This window comes from Camarhynchus parvulus, chromosome 1A (genome assembly GCF_901933205.1).
Source record: "Camarhynchus parvulus chromosome 1A, STF_HiC, whole genome shotgun sequence".
In the NCBI taxonomy this organism is placed as follows: domain Eukaryota; kingdom Metazoa; phylum Chordata; class Aves; order Passeriformes; family Thraupidae; genus Camarhynchus; species Camarhynchus parvulus.
Window position 1 is genome coordinate 69,466,755 of NC_044586.1, and position 12,771 is coordinate 69,479,525.

Sequence of the window (12,771 nt, forward strand, 5' to 3'; positions counted from 1 at the left end):
CATATAATTTCCATGTAAATCATGTGTAACTCACAAGTAATTCCCATGTAATTCCCAAGTAATTCCCAAGTAATTCCCATGTAATTCCCAAGTAATTCCCATGTAATTTCCAGGTAATTCCCAGGTAATTTCCATGTAATTCTCAAGTAATTCCCATATAATTGCCATGTAACTCCCATGTAACTCATGTGTAACTCACACATAACTCTCACAACACACCAAGCATTTGAGCCCCTTAAGCAAAAAAACTGCCTCAAAGTTGTTCCAGGGAAGGTTTAGGCTGAATAGTGGGAAAATTCTCTCCTGGGAAAGTTTGTCCCCATTCCCAGAGGGGTTAAACACCCTGTGGATGTGGCACCTGGGGACACGGGCAGTGCTGGGGATGTGACTAAATTTTCCCCAAAATATGAGGAATTGGGATATTTACTGTTATTAGATATTTATCTAGTGTTGGATATTTATTTCCTGTTGGATATTTATCTGCTGTTAGATGTTTATTAGTGGATGTTTCTATTGATAGTTGTTTCCTATTGTTTGATACTTACCTGTTATTAAATACCTATTATTTGGTATAGAATATCTACCTATTCTTAGTAGATATTTAGAATAAATAAATAGAGGAAGTGATGCCTCAGGTTTTAGCTTTTATATTTTTCACATTCTGTGCTGCTTTAGTGTGTGGGTCTGGGCTTCATATTATGGGATGGTGAGCTCTGTGCACAGAGCAGGGAGACAAAACAATTCCTGCTCCAGCTGGGCACCAAGGACAAATGACCCAAATCTCAGCCCAGGAGCACAAACCCCGTGGGCTGAGAGAGAAAAACAAGCAGGGTGGGACTGCAGGGGCTAAAGCTGGAATGGGACAATGAGCTCCCCCGTGTGGGTAAAAATTCCAGCGATTTTGGCTTGGAGCAGAGGGTTGTAAGGCAAGGATTTTGTTTTACTCCTCTAAACACCAGCAGCAAATGGGTTTCTGAAACAAGGGGGGTACAGGAGGGGTTTATTTCCTGAAATAAAATGTGAGATATATATCATGTATAATGTATAATATATAACATTTAATAAATAGTATATAATATACAACATATAATATATAATATATAATATATAATATATAATATATAATATATAATATATAATATATAATATATAATATATAATATATAATATATAATATATAATATATAATATATAATATATAATATATAATATATAATATAAAGATTTTGTTTTACTCCTCTAAACACCAGCAGCAAATGGGTTTCTGAAACAAAGGGGGTACAGGATGGATTTATTTCCTAAAATAAATTGTGTATATATATATATATATAACATATAATATATAATGTATAATATATAATATATAATATATAATATATAATATATAATATATAATATATAATATATAATATATAATATATAATATATAATACATAATATATTGTGTGTTATATATCATATATATCATATATCATATGTCATATATCATATGTTATTTTAAACGCAGTCCCAACCTGTATCCTGTTAAATCCAGCAGCAGTGACTTGGAGAGGTTGGAGCACAAAGCCATGAGCCCATTTTTAATTTTCTTTCCAAAGCTGGATTTTTCATGGTATTTTAGGGACCCGACAATGAAAAACCGCTGAATTCCCTCCCATTTTCCTGGCTTCTCTTGCTTGTAATCCATGATCCAGGGAGTTGTGAAAACTCCTGGAGTAATTTATGACTTCTTAAAGTTAATTCTGGTTCTTTCCTGTGCTGCTGAGCCAGTTTAACAGCCCAGACAACAATTTTGGGCAGGACACCAAGAGTGGAGTGATCTTTCCTGCCACATCCTCAACATCCTGTTTCCTGTGTGGAAACACATCCTACTCCTGACAGAATTATTTTCTCCTGAATAACCCCCTAGTAAATAAATGCAGATTAACTCCATGGTTTCCAGATAAAGAGACTGGAGTGGTGAATGAGTTAATTCAGTGCCTTTCCCCCTCAAACAGAGGAAAGAAATGAACCGAAAAAATGTCAGGGATTATTTCAAATTTCTCTTTTCCCTTCCCCATTCCCATTTCTGGTTTCCCTTCCCCATTCCCTGTCTTCAGCATTTTTGGGGTCTCCAGTCTGGAGAAGTGTTTCCCATCCCACTGGGAATAAGACTGGCAGTGCTGCCAGATCTCAATAGGATTTTATGGCCTGACCCGAGGGATTTAGGAACTTCCATCTAAAAGCTGTCCCGCTTTTCCCTTCTTTTTCCAAATGGGAATTGTGTGCTGCATTCCAAACCCCAGGGACAGGGAAATTCAGGGCAAACTGAACATCTGTGACATATAATATATATTATATATTATCTAAATAAATATATAGATATATTTATTTATTTATTTATTTATTTATATATATAATATTTCCTTTTGTACAGTATATGTTATATCATATGTGATGTGCAATATAATATATAATATATAAGATATAAGATATAAGATATAAAAGATATAAGATATAAGATATTACATATTACATATTATATATTATATATTTTATATAATATATAACATAATATATAATATATAATATAATATAATTAAAAATATATAATATATATTATATAGTACTTAAAATATATTATCTATTTATTTTTATGTTATATATTATATAATATATATTACATATATTTTACATAATATACTAAATTATGTATCATATATTATTGTTCATACCAGTGGCACTATATTACATATTACATATAACACTTATAAGATGCATTATTATAATATATAAAATGTATTCTATATTAAATACATTTAATATATAGATATATAAGCATATAGACATATAAATACATTTATAAATATATTTATATTTATAGATGTATAAATATATAAATATATTGAACATATATGAAATGATTTTATGTTTATGATATTTTTCATATATTATAAATTATATTTTATTACATAGTATCATATATTAAATATGTTATATATTATATGTGTATAACAGTAGATATATGACACATCACAATATAGAATAGAATATAATATGGTATAGTTCTATAATATAATATTTAATAGACTGTATAGTATATTATAGATTCTTTTAATGTATATAATTACATATTAAATATGTTATACATTACATGTAATAGGTATTACATATTGCATTATATTATATTAATATATTATATTATATTATATTATATTATATTATATTATATTATATTATATTATATTATATTATATTATATTATATTATATTATATTATATTATATTATATTATATTATATTATATTATATTATATTATATTATATTATATTATATTATATTATATTATATAACATTATACCATTTTAATAAACCCTGGGGCCAACTTTTTATCTCATGTTTGCTTCTCTGGATCTGCTCAGGTCTCTCCTGGAATTCTGATTTCCTTCTTGTCTCATGGTTGGAGTTGTCCCACCCTGAACATGGCTGGGGTGAGGCTGTGGTGTCACCTCTGGTGACCTCGAGGAGCAGCAGCATCCCCTTAATCCTCTGCTGAAGAACTTTTAATTAAAAGCTATTATTTTATTGTTTTAATTACTCTCCCCACTGAGATTACTCCGTCCTTCCTCGCATTCTACTACACGCCCAAAAACATGATGGGGGCAGAACCACCTAAAACCCCAATTTTGGAGCTCCAGCCTCTTTTTAGCAGCTCCCCAGCCCCAGGAGCCTTGAGGAAAAGCTTTGCTGTGGATGTTTATCCCACAACCAGGATATTTATCCCCAGGATTTATCCTCCCAGGATGAGGAGGGGAAAACAACCACCCCACAGGGATGCTGTGGATGTTTCCCAGCCCTCCTCCCACCTCCAGAAGCCAAAAGCTGTTCCTGCCACGCTCTCAACTCTGGGGTTTCCACCTAAAACTCGAGGTTGTGTAATCTCAGCCACCTGCAGGAAGAGGAATTGTTCCAAAGCAAATCCCTCAACAAATGTCACAAGCAAGTTTTTCCTGCAATTTTTCTTCCTCTTTAACACGTTGTCTCCTTCAAGTGCTCGTAGAGGTCAAGGAGAACATCCCAGCTTTAATTCCAAGGGGAATATTTGGGGTTTTGTACAAGTTTTTCCAGTGATTTAGCACAGGCTTATATTCAAGATTCCCAAGCTATCAGAATTCACAGCTGTTGGTAGCAGAGCCAAGTGGAATTTGATAATTATTGACTTCAAAGATAAACTTTAAAAAGGAAAGGCTTCCCCACCTGATTGGAATTAATTATAGAAGGGAGAAAGGAAACAAACCCCGTGTGATGGACATTTATTTATTCCTAGAAAGTGAGAGGGGAAAGGTCCATACAAATCTTCCCTTTTCCTTCTCACCCTCAGAGAACAAAAATATGCATGAATTCATTTTGTTTCAGGAGAAACCCTCTGGGAATGTTATTTCAGGGAAAAGGGGATGTTTCCAAGCCTCCAACTGGAATTTTCACAACCTCATGTTTCATCAGTGCTCTTCCCTCCTAGAACAGCATTAAATAACTGAATTGGATTAAATAAAACTTAGGACCAAAATCTGCTCATTCTCTTTGGGAAAAGGCTGCTTCTCAAAAGCAGCCTCACATCTGAGAACTGAAACTTCCCAGACCAGAAGTTGAGACCTGAAGCAACCCGTGGCCAAAATGACCCGGTGGTTTCACGGGTGCTTTCCTCTCGCACGGGAACGGAGCTGAAATGCCAAAAAATCCCGGCAGAGATCCCCTGAGCCCAGCCCAGCCCAGCCCAGCCTGCTGCTCCTGCGGCTCCTGCTGCATTCCTGGAGTGCCACACTCCTGACACTCCAGCAGGGAGGGATTTCCCTTGGGAAGGCTGGAATCTCTCTAGCCTGAGGTCATAACTGCAGCAAAGACACTTTGGTTTCACCAGTTCTGCCAAATCCCAGCCAAAACAGGAAATGTTTGTTTGTAAAAAAAAAAAGAGCAAGTGTTACATGTGCTGTATTTTAGCTTTTATGAGAAAATGACCTTGCAATGCTTAGCATTGGATCTCCTCCTTCTCCTTCTCCTTCTCCTTCTCCTTCTCCTTCTCCTTCTCCTTCTCCTTCTCCTTCTCCTTCTCCTTCTCCTTCTTCCTCTCCTTCTCCTTCTCCTTCTCCTTCTCCTTCTCCTTCTTCTCCTTCTCCTTCTTCTCCTTCTTCCTTTCACCTTCTCCTTCTTCCTTTTCTCCTTCTCCTTCTCCTTCTTCCTTTTCTCCTTCTCCTTCTTCCTTTTCTCCTTCTCCTTCTTCCTTTTCACCTTCTCCTCCTCATTCTCCTCCTTCTTCTTCTTCCTTGTCACCTTCTCTTTCTCCTTTTCCTTCCTTTTCTCCTTTTCTTCTCCTTCCTTGTCTTCTCCTTCTCCTTCCTTTTCTCCTTCTCCTTCTTCTCCTTCTCCTTCTCCTTTCTCCTTCTCCTTCTTTTCACCTTCTCCTCCTCATTCTCCTTCCTTTTCACCTTCTCTTTCTCCTTCTCCTTCCTTTTCTCCTTTTCCTTCCTTTTCTCCTTCTCCTTCCTTTTCTCCTTCTCCTTCTCCTCATTCTCTCATTAAAAAAAAATCACAATTCCCATGACACAAAATGTTACCACTGGAATTTTTTCCTTTCTCCATCCCTGTTCATTTCCAGGGCAATATTTTGACTTTTCCAGGTGTCTCTGAGTGCAATGGGCAGCGCTGCCTTGGGACAGAATCTGGGCCCAGCAACTGCTTCTTGCTGGATTAATAATAGGTAATTAAAATGAAAGTAATTAACCTGATGGGAAACCATCCCAGGCTGCCAAATACAGACCATTTCTTGGGTCCATTTTCCCTGAGCACATTGAAATATCAGGGATGAATCACAGTCCCAAATATTCCTGGGAGGATGAACTCACATCCTGAGCATATTTTCTGTTCTCAGCGCAGGAACCTGTGAGAGCTGATAAGAAATTAGGTAAATCCTGCTTAAATCCTCCCAGGAAAACAAAAGCTGATTAACCACTGCAGTTTGGACCATTCTGCTCCTTGAGGCAGTCTTGGTTTCTGTTTCTGGAATAGGAATACAAAGGAATTCTTTTGTCCTGCAAGGAGATGGATCCTCATCCCTGGTGCTTTAAAACAAGGAGTTTGTCTCCCTTTGGACACTGGACTAATCTCTAGTCCTGACTTAACATGCAGCTTTTTTTACCCAGGAATCTCCAGTTCAAGAGTCACATCCAAGAACACAACCCTTCCATGAGCTGCATCCAAGAAGAAACCTGGGATTCCTCAACCCTTCCACCTGTGCTGCTGCCCCCCAGCCTCCCCTTCCTTGGGGCTGCTGGGGGCCCCAGGAATTCCCACCTGCATGCTGAAGTGTCCCTTCACCAAACCAGCTGGACAGGGAAGCATCCCAGGAACTCATGCATGGAAAAAGTGGGAGAATTGTCCATATGAAGAGCTCCAGCTGCCTGAGCAAGGTGAGGAACAAGAGATAATCCCTTATTCCCTAAAGGCTTGGAGTGTCACAGCCTGGAATCATCCCAAGTGGAAATGTACCATTGTTAGTAGAGCTTTGAAAAAAAAAATCTTCCAGTAATTCCCAGCTTGGGTTGTCCCAGTGTGGAAACTTCCTGATGACTTATGGGAAATCATGGAATCTGAGAATGACCTGGAAAGGATCCCAAGAATCACCCAGTGCCACCCCTGCCATGGCAGGGACACCTCCCACTGTCCCAGGTGCTCCAGCCCCAGTGCCCAGCCTGGCCCTGGGCACTGCCAGGGATGCAGGGGCAGCCCCAGCTGCTCTGGCAATCCCAGCCCAGCCAGGAATTCCTCATTGCCAAGATCCCATCCATGCCTGCCCTCTGGCACTGGGAGCCATTCCCTGGGTGCTGTCCCTGCAGGCCTTGGCCCCAGTCCCTCTGCAGCTCTCCTGGAGCCCCTGCAGGCCCTGGAATGTGCTGGAAGCTCTCCCTGGACCCTTCTCCCCTCCAGGCTGAAGGGCTGGTGCAGAGGGCCTGGTGTTAACCAGGGATCTGGTATCTGAAATTAAATGGCTGCTGTAATTGGAGCAAACCCTATCCATGTAAATGTTCAATTAGTCAATAATTAAGTGCTGCTAAAACCTTTCATGCCCTCATCCTTTTGCACCCTCTCCACCACCAGTCTCCATATTAATAATTCTGAATTGATTCTGACCTGGTGCTCATTTCATCCATGTGATAAATAATAGAATGGACTGAGCCAGGGACATGGAACATTGGAGAGAATCCAGAGGAGGCCACCAGCATGATCAGAGGGATGGAGCAGCTGGGAGGAAAGGCTGGGAGAGCTGGGAATGTTCCCCTGGAGAGGAGAAAGATCCAGGGAGAGCTTCCAGCACATTGCAGGGCCTGCAGGGGCTCCAGGAGAGCTGCAGAGGGACTGGGGCCAAGGCCTGCAGGGACAGCACCCAGGGAATGGCTCCCACTGCCAGAGGGCAGGCATGGATGGCATCTTGGCAATGAGGAATTCCTGGCTGGGCTGGGATTGCCAGAGCAGCTGGGGCTGCCCCTGCATCCCTGGCAGTGCCCAAGGCCAGGCTGGACACTGGGGCTGGAGCAGCCTGGGATGGTGGGAGGTGTCCCTGCCCATGGCAGAGGGATGGAAAAAAGATGATTTTAAGATCCCTTCCCACTCAAACCTTTCCATAATTCGATGAAATTTATATTAAAACCTGGTTTTGCCAATTCCACTGATGCTCATGGTGACAAGACAGTGGTGATAACCCAGCCCAAAAATTGCTTCTCAGATGTTCAAAGCATTTGAAGACAGACAACCCCTAAAGCATGAGCTTGGATGTGGGGTGGTGAATTCCTCTGGAGATCCAGATGCTGTGTCCAGCCCTTGGTGTTGTCCCTGCCCCAAGGGGGCGATGCTTTGGGATCACACCCTTGTCCTGGTGCTGGATGGGAAGGATCCTTTGATGCTGCACCTTGGGGAGTGCACAAAGGGCTCCCTGACACAGGGACCTGGCAAGGCTTGGTGGGATGATCCTACAAATCAGCCTGTCAGGGGAAATTCCCTGTCCGACCACCTTGGAGCTGCTCTGGAACTCACAATTCCTGAGCTGGGAATTCCTTCCCAGCTCCACCCCACACTCACAGGGTCAGACCACGCACTCCACATCTGCCATGGCAGAGCCTCAGATGTCTCAACCCTTAAATAATTTTAATCTCAGTGCAATAATTAAATAATAAAACAACAGCTCAAGCTGGTGCCTCTCGGGAAGCAAAGGACACCCTGGCTTTGCACACCCTCACAGCCCCTGGAAAATTCTGGATTCCTCAACTCCTGCTGTAGCTCCAAGCGTCCGGTCACTTGGCTGGACAACAGGTCCCTGTCCCTTTGCTGGTCAGTGCCAGCTCATGTCCTGTTGTCCCCAGCTCACGTCCTCTTGTCCCCAGCTCACGTCCTCTTGTCCCCAGCTCATGTCCTCTTGTCCCCAGCTCACGTCCTCTTGTCCCCAGCTCACATCCTCTTATCCCCAACTCATGTCCTGTTGTCCCCAGCTCATGTCCTCTTGTCCCCAGCTCACATCCTCTTATCCCCAACTCATGTCCTGTTGTCCCCAGCTCATGTCCTCTTGTCCCCAGCTCACGTCCTCTTATCCCCAGCTCATGTCCTCTTGTCCCCAGCTCACATCCTCTTATCCCCAACTCATGTCCTGTTGTCCCCAGCTCATGTCCTCTTGTCCCCAGCTCATGTCCTCTTGTCCTCAGCTCACGTCCTCTTATCCCCAGCTCATGTCCTGTTGTCCCCAGCTCATGTCCTCTTGTCCCAGCTCATGTCCTCTTGTCCCCAGCTCACGTCCTCTTATCCCCAGCTCATGTCCTCTTGTCCCCAGCTCATGTCCTCTTATCCCCAGCTCACGTCCTCTTGTCCCCAGCTCATGTCCTCTTGTCCCAGCTCATGTCCTCTTGTCCCAGCTCACGTCCTCTTGTCCCCAGCTCATGTCCTCTTGTCCCAGCTCATGTCCTCTTGTCCCCAGCTCATGTCCTCTGGTCCCAGCTCATGTCCTCTTGTCCCCAGCTCACGTCCTCTTGTCAGCACGCAGAGCTTGACCTGCCACTTGCACTGAGTGTATTCCTGAACAGCCAATCATTCCCTAGCTCTGATTTTTCATGGAAAGGCTCGAGGATTTTCATGGAAGGTATTGCAGAAAAGTGCCCTTCCCTTCCTGGAGGGATCACAGTCCTTCAGGTAAACTCTCACCTGGTTGTGCTTATCTTCTGGAAGATTAGCAGCTGCAGAGCTCGTTTGCATCAACAGCACCAAAACCCTCATCTGAAACTTCAGACATGATTGGATTGTTTACATCCTTTGGAGGAATTCTTGAGAGGAAAGGCAAAGTCTTCCCCTGCAGACTGAATTTTCTTTGCCACCAGCTGAGAGGAGCGGGTTCAGCTCTTGCACAGAGTGCTGTGAACCCTGCCCTGCTGACTGTTCTTCACAGCTGGGATCCTGTGGGATCCCAGCCCGTCCAGAGTACAGCACAGGTGTCACCTGCCAGCCCTGGCACCTGGGATAACCCTCAGCTGCAGTGCAGCTGCCTGGATCCTTTGTTTATTCTTTCCTCAACATCTTAACGTTGAGAGTTTTGTGGTTTGGGGTTTGTTTTTTTTTTTTTGTTGTTAGGGTCAGGATTAAATGTGTGAGATGGGATTTCTTGTTTGGATTTAGATATTTCCTGGTTCTTATTTATATAACAAATTGTGAGTTTTATAGTACCTCACTCGAATAAACAAAAAATGGAGTTGTATCTCTTTCTTTAGAAGGTTTTTAAAATGATAAACTGTTTAATTAAGAAATGATACTTAAATTATTTTTACTTTTAACTTAATGATTGTGGACTTACTTAACTTACCTGTGGCGTGGAATGTGGACTTTTTTATCCAATTACACAACACCCCCCAAACCCATGGAGAAGAAGGTGAAGAAGGAGAACTAGTCACCACCCTAATCTCGGGGTCGGCTGCTTGTTCTCTGCCCCCGAGGTGAGTTGGGTGGTCCAGGGAGCGACCCCAGGCTCTGAAGAATGAGACTGGACTCTTTGCTGTTCGGTCTTCAGGTTGTTTATTAAGTCTTATCTACAAAATTTTCTTCCTGGCAGACAGAGGTCTGACCAGCAAGGCAGCCACGACGCTCTCCGACCGCCCCCGAGGCTGCTCCGTCTCTTATACCACAAATTACGTATATCATATTTACCTTTACCTTCCAATACCTATCACCCATGTTGGACAGTGCACCCCTTCCCCAAACCAATCCCTGAGTGCCAACACCACAGCAGAAGATGGAGAACAAGAAGAAGAAAGAAGAAGGACGAGACACGCCCTGTTCCCTCCATCTTGTCCCCATTACCTTTATACAAAATTTTTTAAAACTTATATTTTCACCCTGTGTACACCTTATAAAAACACCCTTTAAACCTGTGACACCTTCCAGCCCTCATACCAAACTGGCAATTCATTTGCAGGATCGAAATCCAGCCACCAAGTGTTCCGGGCATCATGCCAAGATCTCCGAGCCCCCTGACGGGGTTTCGGCTCTCGACGTGGTCTCGGGGACTCCTCACATCCGGAGTGATGTGCAGAGTTCCCACACCCTAAAATCTCTATCTTGTTATATATATATATATGTATAAAATAGCATATTCTTAAACTTTAAACAAGTTTTCTCCCATGTGATATCACACACTTCTGTTCAAACTGCACACCCACCATCCCAGCTCCATCATTCCATTCTGGAAGCTTCTCCAGGCCCCAGGTCAGTGCAGGGTTCTCTTGGGGTCAGTGCTGGCAGCACAGAAATCTCCAGTTCTCAGCAGCCAGGGTTCCACAGAACTCCTGCAGCGTTTTCATCTGGAATGTTCCTGAGCAGCACCCTCAGGCATCTCCTCCTGGTTCTCCAGGCTCCCAATGCTCTCTCTAAAACACTTGGCAGGGTCCAGAGCCTTGTCAGGGGTGCAGCCTCTCTTCTCCCTCAGGGAGGGCTCATTGAGGTTGATTCTCTTTCCTTGGGGGCAGAGGGAGAATTTATCCCCCTCTCATGAAGATTTGGCCATGAAATGTTATCCAAGTTACCCATTGCTTTCCCTTTTCTAGACATGTGGGGCTATTTGCTGATGCTCACTGATAAAATAAAATAAAAAAAAAAAACCTCCAACATGTGAGAATAAAGAGGCCACGAGCAAGGAGCTGAGCTGAGGAGGATTTGTTGTGAGCAGGATCTGAGGGATCTGAGTCCTGGGAATGCTGTGGGCTGGAGCCTGACTGCAGGAGCTCTGCAGAACTTCCAGGGCTGGATCACAGCTTGCTTTCCAGTTTTGAGATTTGTGTGGGGACCAGCATGTTCCATCTCCAGGACTGGGATTCATGGAATCCCCCCAGATCCACGGCCAGGCACAGGAGGAGGAGCTGCATCCCGCAGGACGCCGCGATGCCCTCGGACACCACATTCCCGCGGGCAGGGAGCGCTGCCTCATCTCCCGCCGGGATTGCATCCCTTCCCGAGAGGTTGCATCCCAAGAGAACCACGAGCCTCCTGGGGATTGCAGTGACCCCCATCTCGCATTCCCCCAGGCACTGCTTTCTCCAGGGGTATCCCATCTCCTCTCCCCCACCCGATACTGCACCCCGCGGGTCACGAACCCAAATAATTCATCCTTTTCCTCCCAGGGCATCTCACACCCGCTGGACGCTGCATCTCAGTGTTTCATCCCTTTCCAGGTATTGCGTTCCCGGCACCGAATTCCGCTCGGGTCCCGAACCCCCCCGGCACCGCCAGCCCCGCATCCCCTCCCTGCCCATCCTCGCGGGGCGGCGCGTCCCTCCCGGTGGCCCGACTCGAAAGCGAAAGCGAAACCGCTCGGGCCGCACCGGGACGGCGACAGGGGCAGGGAAGCGGCACGGAGCTGCCGCTGGATCGCGGAGCTGCCGCCGGGCCGGTGCCATGGCACCGCCGCTGCTGCCGCTGCTCTGCGGCACCGCCGCGCTCCTGCTGCTCCGCGCCGCCGCCGACACCGGTAAGCGCGGCTGCCCCGGGCTCGCCGCCGGCTTCTCCGAGCCCTGCCCGCGGCGTCCACACCCTCCCGGGGAGCTCTACGCCTTCCCCCGGGTGCCCACACCCTTTCCGGGGCCCCTCCGCCTTGCCCGGGGTGCCCGCTCCGCTCCCCGGGATGCCCGCGGTGCTGCCCGGGGTCCCCGCTCCGCTCCCAGGTGAGCCTACTCGACTTCCGGAGGGGATCGCGCCACTCCCGGGGGCTGCCAAGCTCCCACGGAGGTGCCCACACTCTCCCTGGGCTGTCCGTGCCATCCCTGAGGTGTTTGCTCCGGTCCCGAAGGTGCTCGTTCCGCTTTCCCGGGATGCCCGCGCTAATCCCCGAGTTGCCCGCGCCGCTCCCTAGGACGCCGGTGCCAATCCCCGGGAGGCCCCCTACCCTTCCCGGGCTACCCACGCTACTCCCTGGGGCACCCAAACTCCCATTTGGGATGCCCACACTGTCCCTGGGGTGGCCATGCCATCCCTAAGATGCTTTCTCTGCTTCCTTGGGTGGTTGCTCTGCTCCCTGGGATGCCCGTGCTACTCCTTGGGGGTACCCAAGCATCCACTCGAGGTGCCCAGGCTGCTCTCCAGGGTGTCCATGCCATCCCTGGGGTATCCCTGCTGCTCCTCGGGGCGTGCATGCCACACCTGGGGTGTCCATGCTGCTCCCTGGGGGTACCCAAGCCCCCACTTGAGGTGCCCAGGCTGCTCCTCAGGATGTC